Genomic DNA, 22,008 nt, shown 5'->3' on the forward strand with positions numbered 1-22,008 from the left:
AGGAAAGGAAAGGAAAGGAAAGGAAAGGAAAGGAAAGGAAAGGAAAGGAAAGGAAAGGAAAGGAAAGGAAAGGAAAGGAAAGGAAAGGAAAAGAAAGTATTTGGAAACAGAAGAGTTCATGGATTATAAATTTAAGAGAGGAGAGGTTAAAAGTGGGAGAATCTGGTTTCACAATGATCAAAGCATACCAGTGAAAGGCTGCAATTTGCATGTGTGGGGCAATGGAACAGAAAGCAAAAGTGTGTAGACACATTTTAGAGCCAGTGTCCCCAGAGCTGCTACTCAGGTGACAGAGAAGATGACATGATTCTATGATGTAGACCTCACAGTGGTTTGTGGAAAGAGGAAGAGAAATGAGGATGATTGTCATCACGTTGAATGTGACCCTGTAGTTAAGACACAGCACATGACCATACTTACCTGGGGGATTAATGTAAGGTAAGTCATTTTGGGTAACTGACCTTGCTGCTTTAGAGGGAAAAAGATACATATGCTGTTCATTCCAATCACGAAAAATGCCGCATCTGGCTAGGTAGCCAGGCTGTAACCTCTCCATGCCAACAACCGCTGTTCATAGCACAGCCGATGCCTTCCTTTACTCTCTGCGCTGGAAACTTGGACACAGAAAGCACTGAATACATTGTCTAATTGTTGTTATTGAATATCCTTGATGTCCACCAACCACAAAAATCCCATGTCCCTTTAGCTATCAGAGCCCACGTATTAAGTATAAGATTCATGTGTAAAACTCAACAACACGAAAAGCAGTTCATATACCACAGTTACAAGGGGTGGAGTCAAGGAAGGCCAGATGACTGCAAAGTTAAAGGATCCAATAAGGTATTTACAGCTGTCATGAGAAAAACCTTCATTATTTACAAAGATAATAAAACATTATTCAATAACATTCACTATTCATTCTTAAGAATTTCATGAGAAAATGGGAATAAGCACTTATGTAAGAATATATGGAAAATTCATTTCTAGAAAGAAAATCCTGTTTGCACCACACAAAGTTCAGAACAAAGCAGTGGGGTATGATACCTCTGGCATCGTTTCTTGTAGACACCAGCCAAAGCAATTAAATAAGAAAAAAGCTAATCATAGGATAAAATCAGAGGAAAGCTATCTCCATGTGTGTAAAATATGGAAATACTTTAAAAACTGTAGAATCAATGATGCAGTTAACACTACAAGTAATTCAACTAAGTAACAGAATATAAAAATAAAGCACAAAAATTCATAGTCATTACATGAAGAAAAATTAGCTATGGATATCATAAAATGGATATCATAAAATGAGTAAAAGATTTATTTGCATAACAAAAATTTACCTAAACTTAAATGAAAATGCATGAAACTTGTAGAAGGACAATGTCAGTCTTAGAAGACAGAATATTATATACAAACAAATGGTGTTCTGGGGCACATTGATAAACATTAATTAAAAGCATAAAGCAATAGATTGTCCCTGAAGTACATTTTATATTCATTTTGACTCTTATAAAAGTACAATTAAATCTATCTTTCTTGACCTAGGGAAGTGGATAATAAAATTTATATGGGTTAATGAACGTGGAAGACTCACTAAGAGCACTGCAAATGGAAAGCATAAAAGGGGTAACTAGTCATCTGAGGGAAAAATGCACACACCCAACACCTGCAGTTGCCATCACACTGTGTGTTAATAGAACATTAGTGCAAAGGACTTTCAAGGAACAGAGGCCCTTGTGGTGCGTCCGTGAGTGTGTGCTATCTCTGGGGCAAAGTTGTGCTCATTATTTACTGTGTTACATTGACCATGTAGCCACTTAAAAGACATGAAATTACAATAGTGTATATTATATACAAAAATATCTAAAATGAATTAAATTTTAAAAATTGGAAACATAAGAATGCTTTTGTAGAATTCTTGTGTTTCACTTTCCTCATTCTCCAAAATACACGGACCTATTAGGAAAGCAGAGGAAAATTCCCCTACTATGTAAGCAAAAGAAAGGCTTCCTAAACATTAGTGAAAGGCCAAGCATGGTGGCACACGCTTATAATCCCAGCACTTGGGAGGCTGAAGCAGGAGTATCCTTGACAGTTCAAGGCCAGTCTAGGCTATATAGTGAGACTCTGTCTCAAAACAGACAAAAAATTAGTGAAAAATAAAATCGACAGAATGTTAGAAAAGATTGACAAATTTTATAATATCTGAATAAATAAAGCTTTGGCTCAGCTAAATCATCATGAGGAAATTTAAGACGAGTCATACTGCAATTAAAGGGCTACTCAATATATATGTAAATATGAAACAATAAAGAAGAAATGCCAAACTGAGGAAAACGGGAAGGTGAAAATAACTGCGAATGTACTTTCAATTACTTTATAGTAAAAATATTCTAAATCTGTAATGCTCTGAGAAACTTTTCTTAACCATGAAATTGGAAAAATTACATGTTTGACAACATGCTGTGTTGGTTGCCGTTTGTTTTTTGAGACCGGGTCTCTCTGTGTAGCACAGGCTGATCTTGAACTCACTGTGATCCTCCTGTCTCAGCTGGCCAAGTGCTGCTATTACAGTCATGCGCCGCCATGCCTGCACCCGCATGCTCCTTGGGAACCTGAAAAAAACACCCACTCACAGGAGAGATGTAGATACAAGTAATTAAATCCCCTTCTTAGTCCATGGTGCAGGATTGGCCAGAGAGGCCCTGGAGCAATTGGAAGCAACCCTCTCCCTTTGGCCAGGAGCATCTGTTTTGTGTATGTCTGCCAACATCCACAGCCACGCTGTGTTCATTGCATGAGCTCATTGACTAGAAGACCTGCAGTCTCTCTCTCACCTCTCTTTCAGCAGTGTTTGGCTGATCAACCCACTGGCCTGGTTGTCCTTTTAAAAGCTGGTTTCCTTTACAAGGAGGTGGTCCAGCTCTTCTCTAAACTGCCACACTTTCTGATACATTGTCCAACTGGCCTTTGACATTAAAAAGCTTCGATTTTGTACTAAAAAAGTAGCAACAATGAAGATGGGGGAAGGGGTTCAGAGGAGGAGAGAGGGAAGGTGTAGTAAAGGCAATCAAAAAAGAAAAAAGAATCAGGCGGTGTTATGTACATGTGCCACCACCCAGAGGACGGTAAACTGTATGTTCTGCAAACATGCACAATTGCAAAGGTGAAATAAAAGATCTACAAAGTTACTTTTATATTTGTCTGAAATAAAATAAAGAATTGTCAACAAATATTTTCTACCCTAACCCATGTCATTCTCTGGGTTTTTTTCTGTTTTTGTCTTTTTGAGACAGGGTCTTGCTATGCAGTTCAGGCTGGCCTTGAGCTCACTGTGTAGCCCAGGCTGGTCTTGAACTTGCAATGATCTTCCTCCCTCAGCCTCCCGAGTGCTGGGATTATAGGCATGCACCACCATGCCAGGCCTTTATGCTCTGTTTTTATCAGATACATTCAACTCACTTTATTTAAAAATTTAACAAATGTTCAGATTAACCATGCCTTTTATGATTAATCATCTCCTTCAAGGTTTCCACTTGTATTTAGACAACAAAATTAGGACATTAGAAGTTAGATTTCAAAGTAGCAAATTATTTTAACAAAAGTTAGTTCAACTATGTAGTAGCCTGTAGTTTTCTGCAGGCGTCAGTATAATTTCCTGTGAAAATAAACCCATTTTCTTTCCTATATTATAGAACACACCGTATTAAAGGATACAGTGTCCCCTGTGGGAATATGGCCATAAAACAGCATGAAAGAGTGGATAAGACCCTTCTTCACGTGGCCCACAAGAATCCTAACTGATGGTCTTCATGAGCTGGTTCTTCATGCTGTTGCCACTGATAATGTGGAAACCAAGTAAAAAAGATGGCAAAGCGTAAGAAGGAAGAACCCTAGAAGCTCAAATTACTTCTAAATGGAAGGAGGCTACCTGCCTATCGGGAAACTACCTGGAACTTTAAGGAAATAAACATTGATTGCATCTGAGCTATTATAGATTTGGAGGATGGTTGTTATGGAAACTCTCATTAGCTGATAAATTAGATGTCCCTCAAAAAAGAAGACTTACATAATATAAACAGAAACATCTCAAACACTAACAAGCATTTCTCAAGTAAAATTTATCTACCTAGATTTAACTTAAAATGTTTTGTTTTAGAACAAAAACAACCTTAAAATTTGAGAAGAGAAACAGATGAAACGTCGAGAGATAGAGATAAAGGTAAGTGAGCTGTCAGCGTCTGGGATGAAATGAATCATGCAGCAAAACTCCTGTGGTACAAGAAGTGGGCAGGGCTGTGATTAATCAAATGTACTTTGAAGCCTTACTCCATCGTCCCAAAATGCTTCTGTGATGATTCACATTGACTTACTTTGACTGGAGTGAGAGACACTGAGCAGACTGGGAAAGCACACTTCTGGACACTTCTGGGTGTGTCCCTGGGGTGTCTCCAGATACGATTATGGTGCAAGCCGGCAAACTGAGTGGAGAAGACCTTCCCTGGTTGTGGGTGGTACCATCCAATGGGCTTGCATCCCAGACGAAACAAAAATGTGAAAGGAATAAGTCAGCCAATGCATTGGCAAGCAGGATTCTCCTGAGGGGTGTGTGTGTGTGTGTGTGTGTGTGTGTGTGTGTGTTTTACTACTGCCATCACCTGTAGACATCAACTCCTGCTCCTTCAGCCTGGCACCATGGACCCTCACAGAAACTATCAGAAGCTTCCAGGCATTCAGCTTCCGACTGGAGCTGCATCCTCATTGCCTCTTGTTCTGAGATTCCCAGCTTCTTGGACTGAGCCGACAGCCGTGCTGGACTCTCTAGCCACTGATCCCATGAGCCAATCCAATAAATCTCATTTTCACAAATATATTCATAAGTACATACATATATATATTTCTATAAATATTATTATACTTAGACATATTATTGATTCTACCCCTCTAGAGAAGCCCAACCAACACAGCTTCTGAGACACAAATGTTATTACAAATATGAACAATTATGGCTTCTTGCTTTTCCTACTCTGATGTCAAGTATTCTCTACTTTTTTTGATGCAAAACTGAGATTTGAAAGGTGTTTTAAGTTTCTAGATGGTGAAATGATTAAAACTACGAAGTTTGTGTTGTTTGAACAAAACTCTGAAAGGTTAACTTTCTATGGCATATTGGATCGATTTTTGAGTCAAGTTTTAGTTGTCTGAAGTTGAGCTTCTCTCTCAAATGATTCTGTTCTACCTGAATAACCTTTACATCTAAAAGTACAATGTAAGTGTTCTTTGATGATTTTCAAAGAGGCTTGGGTTTGATGTCAAGCTCAGAGATACTTTCTTATTTGAGAACAGATAGATGAAAATTTGAAACTAATGTACCAACTACACCATTCAGTTGTTAATAGTCCAAATCTGTTTCAAGTTTCTGATAATTTAAACTAGTTGTTCTAGTAATTATTAGCGACAAATCATTTACATCCATTAACAATCACTGCAGATTCATGTAATCTATGCACACATTTAAGCCTTCCCTCCAAATTTTCTTAAAGTGTATGTATATTTCTTTTCCATCTATGAAGTTGTGAATGAGATTTTAATATCAATAAAACTCATCAATGAAATAAATGCAGAACATCCAGAATAGCACGTGGCTTCATGAATTATGGTATGCAAATTGGGATTGAAAAAAACACTGAATGTTTAAAGGTTAAAAATTATAGTAAAAGACACATTGCTATTAATTTTCCTCAAAATTCTCCATCTGGCTTCTAAACCCTTATCCATCTTCCCACTTTTGTGAACAGTTCTGTAGGGACTTTGTTGCGAAGGTTTTTAGTTGCACTATTGCGGCTGACTTGATGCCCTGAATCAATTAAAAATGTTTCTTTTTCATGATCAGTTTGACTTTGGAGAAGAGCCGGAAGTCACACAGTGCCAGCTCTGTGAATAAAGTGGAAGAGAAAGCACTGTGGTGTTGTCAGGAGCCTGCTTTGCCTTTGTAAGGCACTCAGGAGCAGCATGCCCTGTAGTTTTGGTCACCCCTTATAAAAATAGCCATGGAAATGGATCCAGAGTTGTTTGATAAAGTGACAAGAACGACACGAAAAGTGTGTTTCAAGGGTCGGGGGTATTTCAATGGAGATTAATGTCAATGTGTATTTTGCTGCAATACTTTCTTTAAAAAATTTACTCATTAACAATATATTTTGATAACCCCTTATGCATATCAGTACTTTAGAGAAATAGACAATGCTAGAAGCATTATGAAAGTAGATTTGCATTTTCTGTCATCAAAAATCAGAATACAGTTGTCTGTTTCTGGCATGCAGCGACATTGAGAAAGTTCTTTGAGGCTGCTGCTTCTCTTCCTACTCCTCCTTCTTCCTTCTTCTTCTCTTCCTGTTCCTTTTTCTTTTAAGAAAATAAATTTTAGAGAACTTTTTGAAAAGCATCCATTCTCAGGTTCACACCTAAAACAACTTTTAGAAAGTACAAGATATAAAAAAAAAAAAGAAAAAGAAAGTACAAGATATTTGTTTGACTTAACCTATTTGATATTTTTCTTGTGTAGATAAAAAGAAGTGCATTCTGTATTTCTCATACTGGGGGAAAGTTTTCCTTGGGAGTCACATAACCTCATTTAACTGACCACCAGAGTGGACCCTTGACTTACAAACTTGATGTGTTCAAGGGCTGCTTGTGATTCAAGTTGTCAATTGAAAGCTCAGGTTCCTCTACACAGCCTTTAAGTACAATGGTAGAACTCTCTCCTGTACACAGGTAGAACTCAGCGACCTTAGAGAGACATGGGCCCAGGATTTCCCAATTAACCCCGTACAGGAAAAAATGCTGTAATGCTCCTTCCAGAACTCTTTAAGGGTTAAATCTGTATCTGAGACCATCTGGAAGCACAAGTGGCTGGTATTTAGGTCATGACTCTGGACTTCAGCCATAAGTTAAAATTAAATTCTGATCATAACCCGCTGTTGGTATGCCAGGCCAGTTGCAACTCCAGGGTCCTCTGTATCTTTGTACCCTCACAGCATCTACAAGGTGAAGAGTCCAGCATCCTTGCATCACACTGCTGCTCTTTTTTCAAAGATTTAACATGAAAAGCAGCTTCCCATTGGGTGAGAGAAATGGGGCTTTTCAATTATGCAGAATGGTATTTATAAAAGCCCAATTTAAGCCCATTCAAAAATCAACTATCTTTATTTAAACTTATAAAAAATTCTAAGAAACTTTGTTAATGTAAATATGGTTAATAATTGTTCTTAAAGTCAAATATATACCTCAAGACAGTATTTTTTAAAACTGTGTTGCTTTTAATATTATAATATGTATTTCTGGAGCACTAGTACATTTGTTTATATTAATTTAATGATACTACATATTGACTAAATACCAGATGCTGTGTTACTGTCTACAGACATTGTTCTATTCAGTCTTGACAATGGCCCTAGGAGGTAGACACTACTATGACCTAAAATTTTATGAACAAGGATACATTTTGTTCTGAAAAATTTCTTCATTTTCTTTTCAAAAAACTAAATTCTGTTGCTGAATGAATTTAGAGCTCTATAATGTTCTTATTCTCAATGCCACTTGAGAACTTATCTGTTCAACTGATTAAAAAACTGTGTTTCTTTAATACTTGCTATTAATTTTTTTCTATCAGTTCATGTTTATAGTACATAACGATTACACTCCTCATGGGGAGCTGGTGCACATACATGACACCTCTTAATTCTTTTTACTTTTCCTTCCCCTCCCTCCATATCTACATCCCCATTAGAGCATAAAGTATAGTATACACTGGGTTAAACATAAATCACTAAAACCTCCTAGTAATCCTTGAAGTAGACACTTTTATTACCCACATTTAAAAGCTGAGGAACTGTATTTTCCCAAGGCAATACAGCAACTAACTCAGGCAGTAGCAATGCAGAACCTGGCTCATTTTTCACTACTGGCTCCTTATGGGCCCTCTTCATTGCCTCTTTTTCTTTATTGCACCCACGGACTCCATGAAACAGATGTACTACTGAAGCAATCTCTGTCCACTCTGCTCCCTACACCAGGGGAAACTTTTGCTGATACTGTAGATACTCATATATGCAGCTTCCAGGAAGATATCTCCCCTATTGTGAATCCATGAATCAGAGGGATAGAAAATATATTTGAACAGAAATCTTTTGCGTTTCAGTATCACTTTACACTCTAACAGAAGGGGACCTTTGCCAGACACCTGGATTTGAGAAAATTACATTCATTAAACATTAAAATATCATAGATGTACACATTAGTGTTTTAATGCTTGATTCAGAGCTCACATTGAAATTAGATTGACGTAAAGTTCACAGAAATGAAATGCAGGTTATATTCACATCTCTCCTCTCACATTCCTTTCTCACATGGAAAGGAATCTCTCACATTTTTAGGACATTTAACAATATTAAAGAAAAATTAATATATAATTCAAAACAGCATTTGTAGAACCGAGATTTTTGTTTAGATTTGCAGAAATCATCAGTGCTATTTACTTTTTTTGGAATAGTTGACCATGTTTCTCACCCTATAACTTGTCTATAAATTGTCTTTCTCCAATTTATGCTTTTATGAAGTCATCATGACAAATCCCAAAACAAAAACTGTCTAATAAAAAATGACAGTGTCTTGTAAAAATAATTACATAGACCCCCCAAAATAATGTGCCATAGTACTTTACATAAATAATACTATCCTGTTAGACATTATTACAACTTTATCTACTTCCTAGTAGAAATACTGTCATTTATCTTCTTCTTATTGTTAATGGGTATTCTATCTATGAAAGCTTTAGTATATTTTTCTTTGTTCTAAGTACTATAAAATGCAATTATATTTGCAATTTTTCATTCTACTTGTGAGTTTTGAGCATCTTAGTAAGTCTGTTAATATGCTAAAATGTAACAAATGCAATTTTCATCACAGTTAATAAAATAGGAATTTCATTAACATAAACATTCTTTTAATGTCAGGAATGATTTTTTTTTCATTAGGCCGTTATACTTTGTTAATTTTGTCGTTGTAAAAGGAATATAATTTCATACTAGGATGCAATAAAAAGGAAGTTCTACTCATGTGCAAATCTTAATGTTTTGAAGCATGATAAATATCCACATGGGAATTTATGCTTGAAGATTTTATATAAAACTGGGGATATTGGTATTATTTATAAATTCTGAGTTTCTTAACCATTTTAGTAATTGAAAATTAAAGATTGTGTTATTCTAAAATTTCTTAAAATGTTTGAGGCTACTAAAATCTGCTGTGTGAAGTAATTTCATCATTAATCACATACCAATTTTATATTTATTAATCTGCTCAATCAAGACAATTTACAAATTAACAATATACAGAGTTGTGCATATACTGGAGTCGACAGATACAGGGAGAGAGTGAGGAAGGAACTAAATGCCGATAAAACTTAGTAGTTCGTTTTCTCAAAACATAAACTCTATTATTTCAAAAAAAAAAATTTAGAGCAAGAAAAATTAGAGATAGTTGGCCTCAAACATTTACAGGACAAATGTAAAAAGTTGCAGTGCACAAACTTTACATGGTCAAGGGTCACGGTTGAGGGACACGTTTGGAAAAGCCTCAGCTCCCTGCTTCCAGGAGTTGCCTGAGAATGAAAAGAAAGCTGGCTTGCATGCTGGCCGAGCTACACTGGCTGGGACCACCCACAGTACCCGAAGAGGGGGCATCCTGGGCCAACCTCCCCCATTCCTCTTACTTTCTGGATTTCAGTGTTTTGTGGGACTCTAGCATAGTTCTGTGAACATAAACATAAACTAAAAGTAAAACAAAAGCAAAATAAAAAGAAAAAATGCAGCTGGATTTAGCCCCTTATGCCATATTTACAGGAACCTGACATAAACAACAGCAACAAAATACTATGCAATTCGTAGGAGAGGTATGGATAGACTACAGTGCATGACAGATATCAAATTTTTCTTGACACTTCATTCTTTGATTTGGGGAACACTCCCAAACTCTCTACAAATTCTCTAGTGCTCATCTTCTCAGAAGGGCTTCTGGCTCTGAATTAATTTAGTTGATTCATTATCATAGACTCTGTATTCTAAAAGAATTTATTCTCCAACACAGAATTTTGATGACTGAAGAAAAGCAGGGTTTGTTGTGTTATTTAATATGCTAGATTGCTTGATGCAAAATCTTGGCTTCATAAATGGATGTTACTGTCCTCACTTTACTAGAAACTTAATGGAAGGGAACTTCGAGCAGCTTAGCATTCCAATAGACAACGCAGACTATTTCATATTCATAGTTTTCATCCTTAGCATGAGCTATAAACCTGACTCTGCAAGTGTCACAGTGGCGACATGATATTCACTGTTTTGCAAAAATACTCAAGAGTGGTGCAGCTGGATCTAATGAAATTTCTCTTTTTAAATTTTGAAGACTCTACTGATTGCCATTAATCGTGGTATTATTTTATATTTGCACCAACAATGTAGAAAGGTTCCTTTATCCCTCGTCTTCGCCTGAATTTGTTATTTTTGGTGTTCTTGATCACATTCAGTGTTACTGGAGAAAAATGGACCCTTAGCATGGTACTGGCACAAAAATAGGCATGTAAACCAACCGACTAGAACAGAAGACAAGAAATAACTCCACACACCTTAAACCATTTGATCTTTGACCAAGGGGCTGAAAACCTGCACCAGAGAAAGGATTTCTTCTATAACAAGTGGTCCCAGGAAAACTGCCTATCCACATGTGAAAAGGAATGAAAGTAGACCCACATCTAATGGGCCAATCTAAATAAGAGCAAAAACGTTGAAACTACTGGAAGACATAATAAGAGAAACCACTTGAAGACAAAGGCCTAGTCAATAAATTCCTAAACAAAACTCCAAAAGAACAAGAAGCTATACCGAGGATTAACAAAGGGATTGTAGTATATTAAATCTAGAATTTCTACACAGCAAAGGAAACAATAGAGTGAAGAGATAACCTCCACAAAGCGGTATGCTGTACCCTATGCAAAAATGAAACAGAATTCACAACAAAATAGTAAGAATAACAACAGTTAATGTACTGTATATCATTACCTTCAAAGTAGTTTCTAAGAGTGCAAGTTATGGACAAAATAGATTCTCTGTTTCAAAGAAACAAAGAGATAATAACACAAGACTTCCATTTCCATGAACTAACTGAAACTAGTAGAATGAAGGAAACAAAGTACCATACATTTTAAGATATTTTTGAAGCAATGCAATAAGTAATTTACTTCTTACTTGTCTGTCTATTTTGACATTTTATAAGTCCGGTAAGTCAAAACCAATTTGTACTCTCCTTTCGCTTTGAGGATGATTTGAATGTAGAATCTAAACACTGTACCCAAATATACTTAAAATTCTTAATAGCTAACAAATAAAGAAAGTACAGACACTCCTGGTTTAATGACCCAGTTCAAATGAATTCACTGCTAAGTGAGAATTGTATATACTATGTATTGTACAATATTTAGAACAAAGAAATAGTCAAAGGAAACTCAATTTGATGACTTTGCTTTTATTTGGATAACTTTTACATGAAGTACTATAATATATAGTACATAAAACTATAGTACTCTACTATACATTACAACCAGCAAACATTATAGTACTATATGAACAAGATACACTATACAAAAAAGACATTGAGGCTTTATAAATAAGATGTACAGAACTGTAAAACAAAGAAAGGAAAAAGAGGGGATTTAAATCCAAGCAGGTCTGAAATCTGATCAGTTTGCCTTGATCTTAAGTCCAGACATTCCTTAAACAGGTCATTAAAGCAAGGGATGTCTGCAGATAGAAGCTGGCTATCTGTTCTTTGGAATTCGGGGACAGGTTAACAATGACTTCTTAAAATCGTGTCAGTACTTGAGAGACACATCAGTATCACTGTGTTTCAAGATTCATTTATATGTTTTTGTTAGATATTCTAAATTTTGTTTTCCAGCAGGCTGTAATCTTCAGACATGAGATTTCAGAGAGCAATATACAAATTGTCTGGCAGTTGGAAGTGCAGCTTATAGTTGGAAAGCTGTTTTTCTCTTTGCTTGTCCCAGTACATTCTCCTTTCACAAATGGGCTAGCACTGTCATTTCAGAGACCATAATAGGCTTCACTGTGCAGCTGCGTCAAGCAAGTTGCTAAGAAGTCAGCCAGGGATTTCAAATAGAAGGTCATGCCAGATATCCCATTCCTTGTATAAGCTACGAGGCAAGTTATTGTGAAACTCAAAAATGTCAAGAGCTCCAGTGATGGTAGAATAGAATTAATAACTGAAAGTCATCTCAAACACAGGTTTTTTTCTACAAATACTTTATATTGCTTACTCAACTGAAAACCTGCAATCATAAGTAAGTGAAAACCGGTATAAAGATCTTTTCTTTCTAGACATGAAGGGTATATAGTTGACTGTCCTATGAAGCACATTGAAGTTAGCCCCACTGATCACCCTGATTGGAATTCGATGCAGTCACTCTGCAGGTAGATGGACTGTGGATCACTATCACTAAAGGTACAGACAGAATAAAAATGCACTCAGCCTTTGAGAGCAGGTACAAGCCACCCTGGAGAGCAGCTGTTATGGGATGCCTGGAGGCACCGTAAGCTTCTGTGAGTTTACACCAGCACGTCTGGCTGTGTGACTGCCAATCCTAATCACTGCGTGTGTAAAGGGCTTCTTAGGAACCTGCTGGGAGTTTTGTTCTATAGTCTTATCTACGGCCGTGTTTTTCAGTCTAAAATTTCTAGAATGATATTAGTTTGGAAGTACCTAGCTGGCTCATATATGCACTCCTTGCTACATGCAGACCATCCCAGTGAAAACTCTCTACCGCTGATACAATTTCTGTGCTGACAGAAACTTCTATGTTGCACCCAGGGGGGAAACTGCACTTGTGAATTGTGAGAAGAAAGAGCTGTGGATGTATTCATGCAGTTGTGTGCTCATGTATATGCAACTGATCACACATATCCACAAATACACTACATGTCATTTTCTTATTATCATCACCCATATTTACTCTTCAGCCTTCTCAATCTCGAACCTGTCTTATGAAGCTCGCCTGTATTAGCCACATCAGCAAGCTTTCTGTGTCCCCTGGCTTCTATTTAATGCATCCAAGAGGAAACCTAAATAGGTGATAAAAAGGAAGAACAGCAAGGCTATCTGATTTATTTCCTTGTCTCTTTAGTTTCAAGTAATCTCCGCCCTTCAATGAAAGGTCTCCACCCTTACTAAGATAATCTATGTGGTTCCCTGAAAGGAGAAATCACCATTTGTGTGTATGAAAGACTTGTTCCCTGCCTTTGTTTCATACTTGAAGTGCAATAATCCAATGTAACAATAATCCAAAGCCCTGGAGAGGAAACTAATACTTTGAATGCAAAAGAATTGAAAGCAAAATTATACTTGGAATTAGCAGAACAAAATGGGAAGCATGATTTCTACACATATTTGATCTTCTATCCTATTGACTTCATATTTTTTTCTTATACTAAAAATCTATTTTGGGGCACTACTATGTCACTTTCACCTTCTCCTGGAGAGTTGTTGTCCAAGAAATAAGTTGTTAAATGAGAAAGACAGGGAAAGGGAGGAGAAATTGGTGTTACTTCTGCACCAAAATTTCCTTCTGTTGTAAATATCCTTCAATTTATGTATGAAAGGGGGAAATAAACCAATATACTCCTTACCCTGGAGTTTTTTTCAGACTTTCTGTGTATATTTACACTGCACTTTATATTTTGTCCTTACAGTGTTTTCAATGTGGTGTATTATAGATGCTTGTTTGCATATCTTTCTCCCCCTGGTAAATGGATAGATAGTAGGAAGCACAGTTTATTCACACAGTAATCCTCATTAGAGTTACACAGAATAAACCCTCAAAAGTGACTAAAGGAATGAGTTCCAGGGTTGTGTAGACCGTCCTGGGATGGTGCATTTATTTTATGGCTAAAAACATTTATACAGTAATTAGCATAATTTTAAAAATCACATGTGTCATTCAGAGATTATTGTATGCCAGACATTCCTAATTGTTGTTTCACATATTTTCTTTAATTCTCACAATCCTATAAGGTTTGTAGCATTATTTCTACCACCCTTTTTATCCTACCACCAATTAATTTCTTCAAGTACAAATATAGATATAAAAAGTTAAGTGATACTTCCATAGTGAGAAAGCATCAGGATCAAGATGGTAGAACATTTTTCAGTGTAATAATTGCATAAATATCACAGTTACAAGAGAAATATGAGCGTGGTAAGTAGTGTATATGGGACGGAAGCTGTGCTGATCGTCATATATGCACTTTACTGACCTGAGAGCTCTCTTCCCTGACAAGTTTGCTAGTTCTGCAGGGGCTAAGGACTGTGAGGTAGGTTTTGTGTTGTTTCTCACTTGTTGTTCTGCTTTAGCTGGTGGTGCTTTTTTGTGTGAGGGAAAGCCCTCTTACGAGTATTGAAAAACTTGAGTCACATAGCCTGTCTTTGTACTTAGCTCTGAGTCCTTGGAATACAATAGGCAGCTACTGTAGATGACAAAGAAAACTCTGCCAACCACTGACAAATAGATGTGAATGTATGAGCATCTCATAACAGGAGTACACGATACCCATATTTCTCTAATACAGCTATAACATCTATACAGGTGTTATACTGAAAAGTATTCTAGAATCTTGATTCTGATGCTTTCTCACTGTGTAGACATCATTTAACTTTTTTCTTTACGATGGGAATATCGGACCTGACATCATTTTCAAAGAGGAAAATAAATACCTAGGGAGCAAAATTTCTTTCATTCCAGCTTTTGTTTTGTCACCCCAGAATCGAGAAAGTTTGGGGAAGAATATAGCCTTCAAGATCATAACATAGCTTGGATCACCCCAAAGAAACAATAGTCCCAGTTAGGTTTTGTTCAGGTAGGGTTTCTTCTTTCTTTCTTTTTTTTTTAATTTACTCAAGCAGCAGAATCTGTCATCAACAGTACCATTTCCAATAATGAAGCTGCCTCTCTCAAGTAATCATAGAGGATCCACTCTGAGAGAGAAGTTAGGAGGTCAGGGTCATTGAACACATTCGAAATACTATGGAGTGATGAAGGTTAAAATAATGAGGCACTCCAAAATACTCTCACGTTAGGGACAAGAAAAAATCTGATTGATAGACATATACAGTTCATGTAGATAAATTACAAATATATATATACATATATATATACATATATGACAATTTTTACTTTAAAAATTATCTTTCTGAACAGGAGGAGACTATCCTTCCACAGACCAGCCAGTTCTTAGGTTTAGCAAAGGCTTAGGCAGACTCACACTTTTACTAGGCAAATACACCAATTCAGAAGCCTTAATCTTTTTCTTCACCATTCTGGAGTCAGGAACCCTGCATCTGGGGACTAGGTGTATAGTGAAGAGCCCTCCAAATTTTTCAAAGTAGTGAGTCCTCAACTGTTTATGCAGTCTCTTTTTGCCTTTTTGTTAGAAAACACAATACAAATTCTGGTTGCAGTCTCCTGAGCACTCTCTGGCATCTTCTTCCCATCCCCTTGCATGAGGCAACATCAGCCTGCCTTCAGGACCTGTTTGGGTAATAGGCTTTATTTCTAAACCTTTCTTGTGTCTCCATTTGTGCCTGAAATCAGTGACCATCAGATGAAAGAATACAAAGTAATTGTTAAAATGTAGTACTGAAAAATTCTGCAGACAGGCTTGAATTAGGAGACAGGGTTCAATTCTGATCCCAGAATTAGGAGTCACTGAGACCTATGCTCAAAGCTCCTATTTCTCTAATATTGGAGGTGTTACTTAATGTCTCCAGTCTGCAACCATATCATCCATAAATTAATATTATAAGTAATATCACTACACCTATCCAATAGAAGTACTGTGAAAATTAGTGCTAGGACATTTTCGTATCAGTACATAATGCCCTAAAATTCGCCTTTACCAACAAGGAAAAATTAAATATGTCTTAATGAATGAAATTATTTTTATGTAAATAACTAACTTGTCTTCTATAATATGATCATGTGTTATATCATTTATACTGGAAAAATAAAATAATCTTCAGGTAATTTTCTTGTCTTATTTTTTAGGTGAAGAACCCTGGTTGGCTCTGTGATGCGCTTCTACTCAGGTTCCCAAAGAACACACTGTCTTTCATGAATATAACGTTCTCCTAATTCAAGCAGAAATCCAAGTTCTTCTTGTCCAAATAATTCATGTCTCCTCCCTATTTTCCCCAGGAGCCAAAACTCAAATCAACTCTGGAGATAAGAGGATTGAAAATTTGCTATCACACTTCATGCAGGAGTCTGTCATAATTCAGTGCATTGCATAGCTAACAGAGAGGTCTTCACTCTCCTGGTAATGCACCCTAAATTCACCTGCACTGCCCATCTTGCTACTGTGAGGATCACTCACATGACCGCATCACCAGCCACAAGCCTGTCTGCAGAATCTTGAGCTTAAAATAGATTGTAGTGTACAACTTCATGGCCCCAGACCATCTGCCTCTTTCATCACTGATCCACAGTACTGGATACCTACAACTGACAGGTGGAAGGGCTTATATTGGCTCACGGTTTTGAGAGTTTTCTTTCCATAGCCTGTGGCTGTATAGCAGGAAGGTAGAGTAGAAGGGACTGGAGGAGGAAAGTGTCTCGCCTCATGGTGGACAGCAAGCTTATACAGAAGGGCGGGGGGAGAGATTTACTCTTCCAGATCAAGCCCCAGTTGCCTGCCTCTTCCAACCAGACTTCACATCCCAAAAGCAAGTTTAGTGCATTCAGTAAGGTGCCCTTGTGATCCAGTCACCATACAAACACAGGAAACTTTTGAGGGGACATTCTCCATCTAAATCTCAGTACAGGCTATCATCATTTTTAAGAAAAATGGATGTATTCCCTCTTTGTAGACAACTATTTCTTACTCCTGAAATCTATAATAATTTACCAGTTTTCTCACCACGTAGAATAAAGTAAAACAAGTTACATTTACTATTTCTCCCACTTAAGAAATTTCCTGTGTATGAAAGGATATAAATATCTACTGTATTACCTTTTCAAAATATACATACACATTTTTTACATTTAGCATATGTGTAACCTAAATAAGCACTACATTATATTAACATTTATTTTCCATCCAAAAGAATCTGTGAGTAAAATGTCGAAAATGTTTGTCTTCAGTTGTCTCCCAGAATCAAATTAACAAAAGATTATATTACTATAATTCAATTAAAATACAAAACGTACAGTTAGAATTCTGTCTAGATTTGCTGTAGGTTATTAATACAGTGAGAAGACATTTGAATAATGTGAGTTGAGATATCAAAATTTCTCTCTGCCTTGATCTGCCCATATACAAAACAAAATTTAGATTGTGCCACAAGGGATAAATCATTTTTGTGTCAGGCAGTAGTTTTTTCTCATTTCCTGGAAGACATTTGTAAAAAATACTACCACAAATACAATTCAAAACAATGCTATAGGGATTTAGTATTCCCCAAACATATTGAGGTAGTAAAGTGCACATATTTCTCAGTAAAACTCTGAAAAAAATTAAGTGTAAAGGATTTTCATTTCCAATGTTAGTCAAATACAAAGCTTATCCCCATATTCCTCCAAGGGCAAGTAAAAATTATAAGGGTGTTTTGGAATGAAAATGTAAGACCAAGTCATGGGAGAAAGATGGAGAATAAAAATTATGGCTTTATAAAATGGCTTAATGATGTCCAGGAAATGAACGGAAAAAATGATATTCTGCATATACCTCAAGACCATACTTTTAAGTAAAATAAATCAGAAAAATAAGATTAAATTTCACAAGGTTTTATTGTATGAGAAGCCCAAAGTATAAATAAACAGCAAAAATAAATATAGATATAGAAAGTAGGGATCATTTTCAAATGGGAAACAGAACAAGAGATGGCAGGGGAGGGAGGGAAAGAAGAAGTGGGTTTAAAAGAGAGAAAACTGAAGAAAACAGGGAAATACAGTTTTGACAGTTGCAAGGGGAACAAGAGACAGAGGGAGGAGTGTGGAGGGAAAGGGAAGGGAACAACAACAAAAATGAAATAAGATGTGTCCTGTCCTTGTACAATCTCCCCATGACAAATGGGACCCATATGTATTGAAACATGTCCTAATAAACAGGAAGCAGCGAAAGTATCCATTGACATAAAACAATCATGTACCTAAATGTCAACATGGTACTGAGCTAATCTGTGCACACTTTCTTGTTCAGTAGATAAAACCTTGTTCAGTGAGTTGATGATTCAAAGTAGCATTGGGATAACCATACGCTTTTGATTCGGACCTGGGTTCTGGCTTAAAACTATGGCCCTAAGAATGCTATTTATATTTGAATCCTTAGACTTTCAATATGGTAATAGCAAGAATTCTTTTAAAGATGAAAGGTCAGAAGATAAAGGCATTTATTAAGGGCTTTCTCTATTTTTATTTGTCCTGGAAAGCTATGAAAACACAAGAGATGAGCTGTCTGCTCAGAGTTGCAAGAAATTGCTGATTTTATTTTATCTGCTTCTCACTTATTGGCTTTTCTTAATTCCCATCAAAGTATAGAGAGAAAACTGTTTTCTGAACCTTTTTCTGCTGCTTACCATAGAGACAAACACACACATTGTTGGAAATCTATAACAACAATTCCTGTTTCTGTAATTACTGTTCAAAAATAACCTGACTCACTAACTAAACCTTGCCCTTCCTGGGGAAACATCTGTGGTTATCCAGAGGCAAATTTTAGTCTTTGATTGGGATTAACAGAAGCACGCTGGATAAGCTCAGAAGCATTCACGAAGACACAGCCAGAGGTACCAAAAAAGCCAAGCGGAGAGCTTCAGAGGAGAAGACTGCCACCAATATCTTGGTACTGGAATGGTAACCTTCCCCAGTGCAGGAAAATATATTTCAGTCCTTTAAGCCACTCTGCTAAGGGAGCTGAAGAAAGTATCCGAGGTGCTGCGTTTCACATATGTGAAAAATGCACTTTCCCAGTTTTCACATGGTAGGCAAATGTGAAGCAGGGTTGAGAATATTCATAAAGTTTCTATAGTATTTGGCCATGTGTTTTATTCCTGACTTTGTATAAAATTGAAAAAGAGAGGTAGTTTATAATTAAGCTTCCTGGATTTGAACAAAAATATTTACAGTTTTCCTAAAATCTTGTTTGAAAACTGGAAACTGAAACTTTGAAGGTTCTGAGAATCTTCTCCTGCATTCCATATGCCTCTTGCTTTTGGCTTTGCTTCCGTCCCGGGCTCACATGAAAAGCTTTCTTTCCACCTGCTTTAAAAGCTGTCTCTGCTCCATGAAAGCTGCTGTCACCTGTGTCCCTTGAAAGGCTTTCTGTCGCTGAGCATTTGTAGCTCCTTTTTTAATGATCTGCACTAGAGCCACACCCATGACAGACCTGGAGTCTGGCCTGCACCGCTGTACTCTGCCTTAGCTGGAGATGGTGACAGGGATGAGGAGATCCCAGTACAGAAGAACTGCAAAGCTTGAAGGCTCTTCGCAAATGTTGCAGGGTCTGGTCCTCAAAAGATGCTGCCATTTAATGCAAACTCTGTCTCTATCTTGCTGTGTATCTGTAAACCTGTTATTTAGGTTCTCTGAGTCCCATAACTTTTACTTGTAAAATGAGAACAAAAATTCTCCATGAAGGGATTATAATGATTAAATTAGAAAATGTTTTTGGAAACACATAGATCATTACTTTGCTTTTACAGTGTGTTTTTGATACTTTTAGAAATAATGCCCACCTGCCCTCACTTTGTAGTTCCTTAATTATCTTTCATTTATTTAATTTAAAGCTTTTATTTCTACCAAAATTATATCAGGGTTATTTTTAACTGATAGATCATATCAAGTGCCCACTAAATTTCCAAGATCAGAGAATGCATCTAGCTCTTCACTGTATTTTCAGTTCTACAATCAGTATCATTTATTATACATTAAGTAAAATATTTGAGCAAAATAATAGAAATATTATATTTTTAAATTTCTTAAGTGCTTTGTAAAGGATGCAATATAATTGCAGTTTTCAATGTTATCACCCTAGTTATTACTACCATCCTTAGAACACCAGATCTGTGCCATCCTGTATTCACCAGCTTAAGAGGAATGAGGATCAGGAAGGATACTATGATGTCTTATCCTCTTTGTTGTCCTCTCTGTCCTGAGTCTATAATTGGGAAGCACCTCTAGAGTGTCCACACAAGGAAGAATTAATCAGTAGAATAGAGCCCATCATGTATTCCATTCCTCCACTGTTATAGTTTATAAAATTAAAACATTAAAAAAAATTTAGATTTCATGGACAGACCATGAAATCTCCTATCCATTAGCTGTACATTTAATCATTCATATTTTGTTGAAATTTCAGTTTACACTAAAGGGAGGTAAATGAAAAAAATATTATTTAGCTTCTCTTTGAAAATCTATACCTCTGAGATGGATATGTTCCTCATTTATCTAAATTTATCTAACACACATTCATTAGATGCTTGCAGATCTATTTGGGGCCAGATCTTCTAGAATTTTAGATAGAGAGATTTAAAAAATATTCTCTTTTGATTTGAGTTTGGTGCATGCTGATAGACTTGGGTCTAGATTCAGTCTTTGACGTATAGTGAGCCAGTTTTGCCAACACCATTTATTAAAGAGGCTATCTTTCTTCCAGTGAACTTATTTAGCCCCTTTATCAAAAATAAGTTGGCTGAGTGTGTTTGTAGTTGTGGCTGTACCTTCCAGTCTGTTCCATTAATCCTCAGGTCTGTTTCTTTGCCAGTACCACGCTGATTTTATCACAGTGGCCTTGTAGTGTAATTTCAAGTCAGGGATTGTGATGCCACCTGACTTGTCTTTGTTGCCTAAGGTTGCTTTTGCTATTCTAGGTCTCTTCTGGTTCCATATGAATTTTAGGAGTGTTTTCTGTAGATCCATGTGGTGTACTAATGATATTTTAATTGGGATTGCATTGAATTTATACAACAATTTTTTTGAGTATGGCCATTTTCACAATGTTGTTTCTTCCAATCCATGAGCGAGGAATAGCTTTCCAATTTCTGAAATCTTCTTCAGTCTCCTTTTTGAGAGTACAGCAGTTTTTACCATAAAGATCTTTCACTTCCTTTGTTAGATTGATTCCTAAGTATTTCAGTTTTTGGTTGCTGTTGTGAAAGGTATGTTTTCCTTAATTTCTCACTCAATGTGTTTGTTATTTGTGTAAAGGAATGCTATTGATTTTTAAGTATTGACTTTGTATCAAGCTATGCTACTGAATTTGTTGACTAATTCTACCAGTCTATCACCATGCACCAAACTCAAACCAAAATAGGTCAAATATTTAAATATTAAAACAGAAACACTAAATCTACTGGAAGAGAAAGTATGTAAAAATCCAAAAGACATAGAGGTAGGCAAAGAGTTCTTGAACAATAACCAAACTGCATGGGAAATACTTCAAAGAATCGACAACTGGGATCCATCTTATTGAAAAGTTTTTGCACATGTAGAGAAATTACCAACAGACTAAAAAGAAAACCAACAAATTGGGAAAAAATGTTAGCCAACTGTCCCTCAGACAAAGGACTTCTATTTAGAACATATAAAGAGCTAAAAAATTATCCCCCCCAAAATTTAAAGACCCAATCCAAAAATGGGCATCTGAGATCAACATATACTTCTTAGGTAGAGAAATACAAATGGCAAATAAATATATGAAAAAATGTGCAACATCATTAGTCATTCAAGAAATGCAAATTAAAACAACACGGAGATTTCATGTCACTGAAGAGAGAATGGCTATCATCAAGAAATCAACCCAGAACAGATGCTGAAGGGGCTGTGGGGCAAAAGGAACACTTCTCCACTGTTGGTGAGAGTGTAGACTGGTGCAGCCCCTGTGGAAATCAGTCTGG

The sequence above is a fragment of the Chinchilla lanigera genome, unplaced genomic scaffold (assembly GCF_000276665.1).
Source record: "Chinchilla lanigera isolate Chin_1 unplaced genomic scaffold, ChiLan1.0 scaffold00075, whole genome shotgun sequence".
NCBI lineage: Eukaryota > Metazoa > Chordata > Mammalia > Rodentia > Chinchillidae > Chinchilla > Chinchilla lanigera.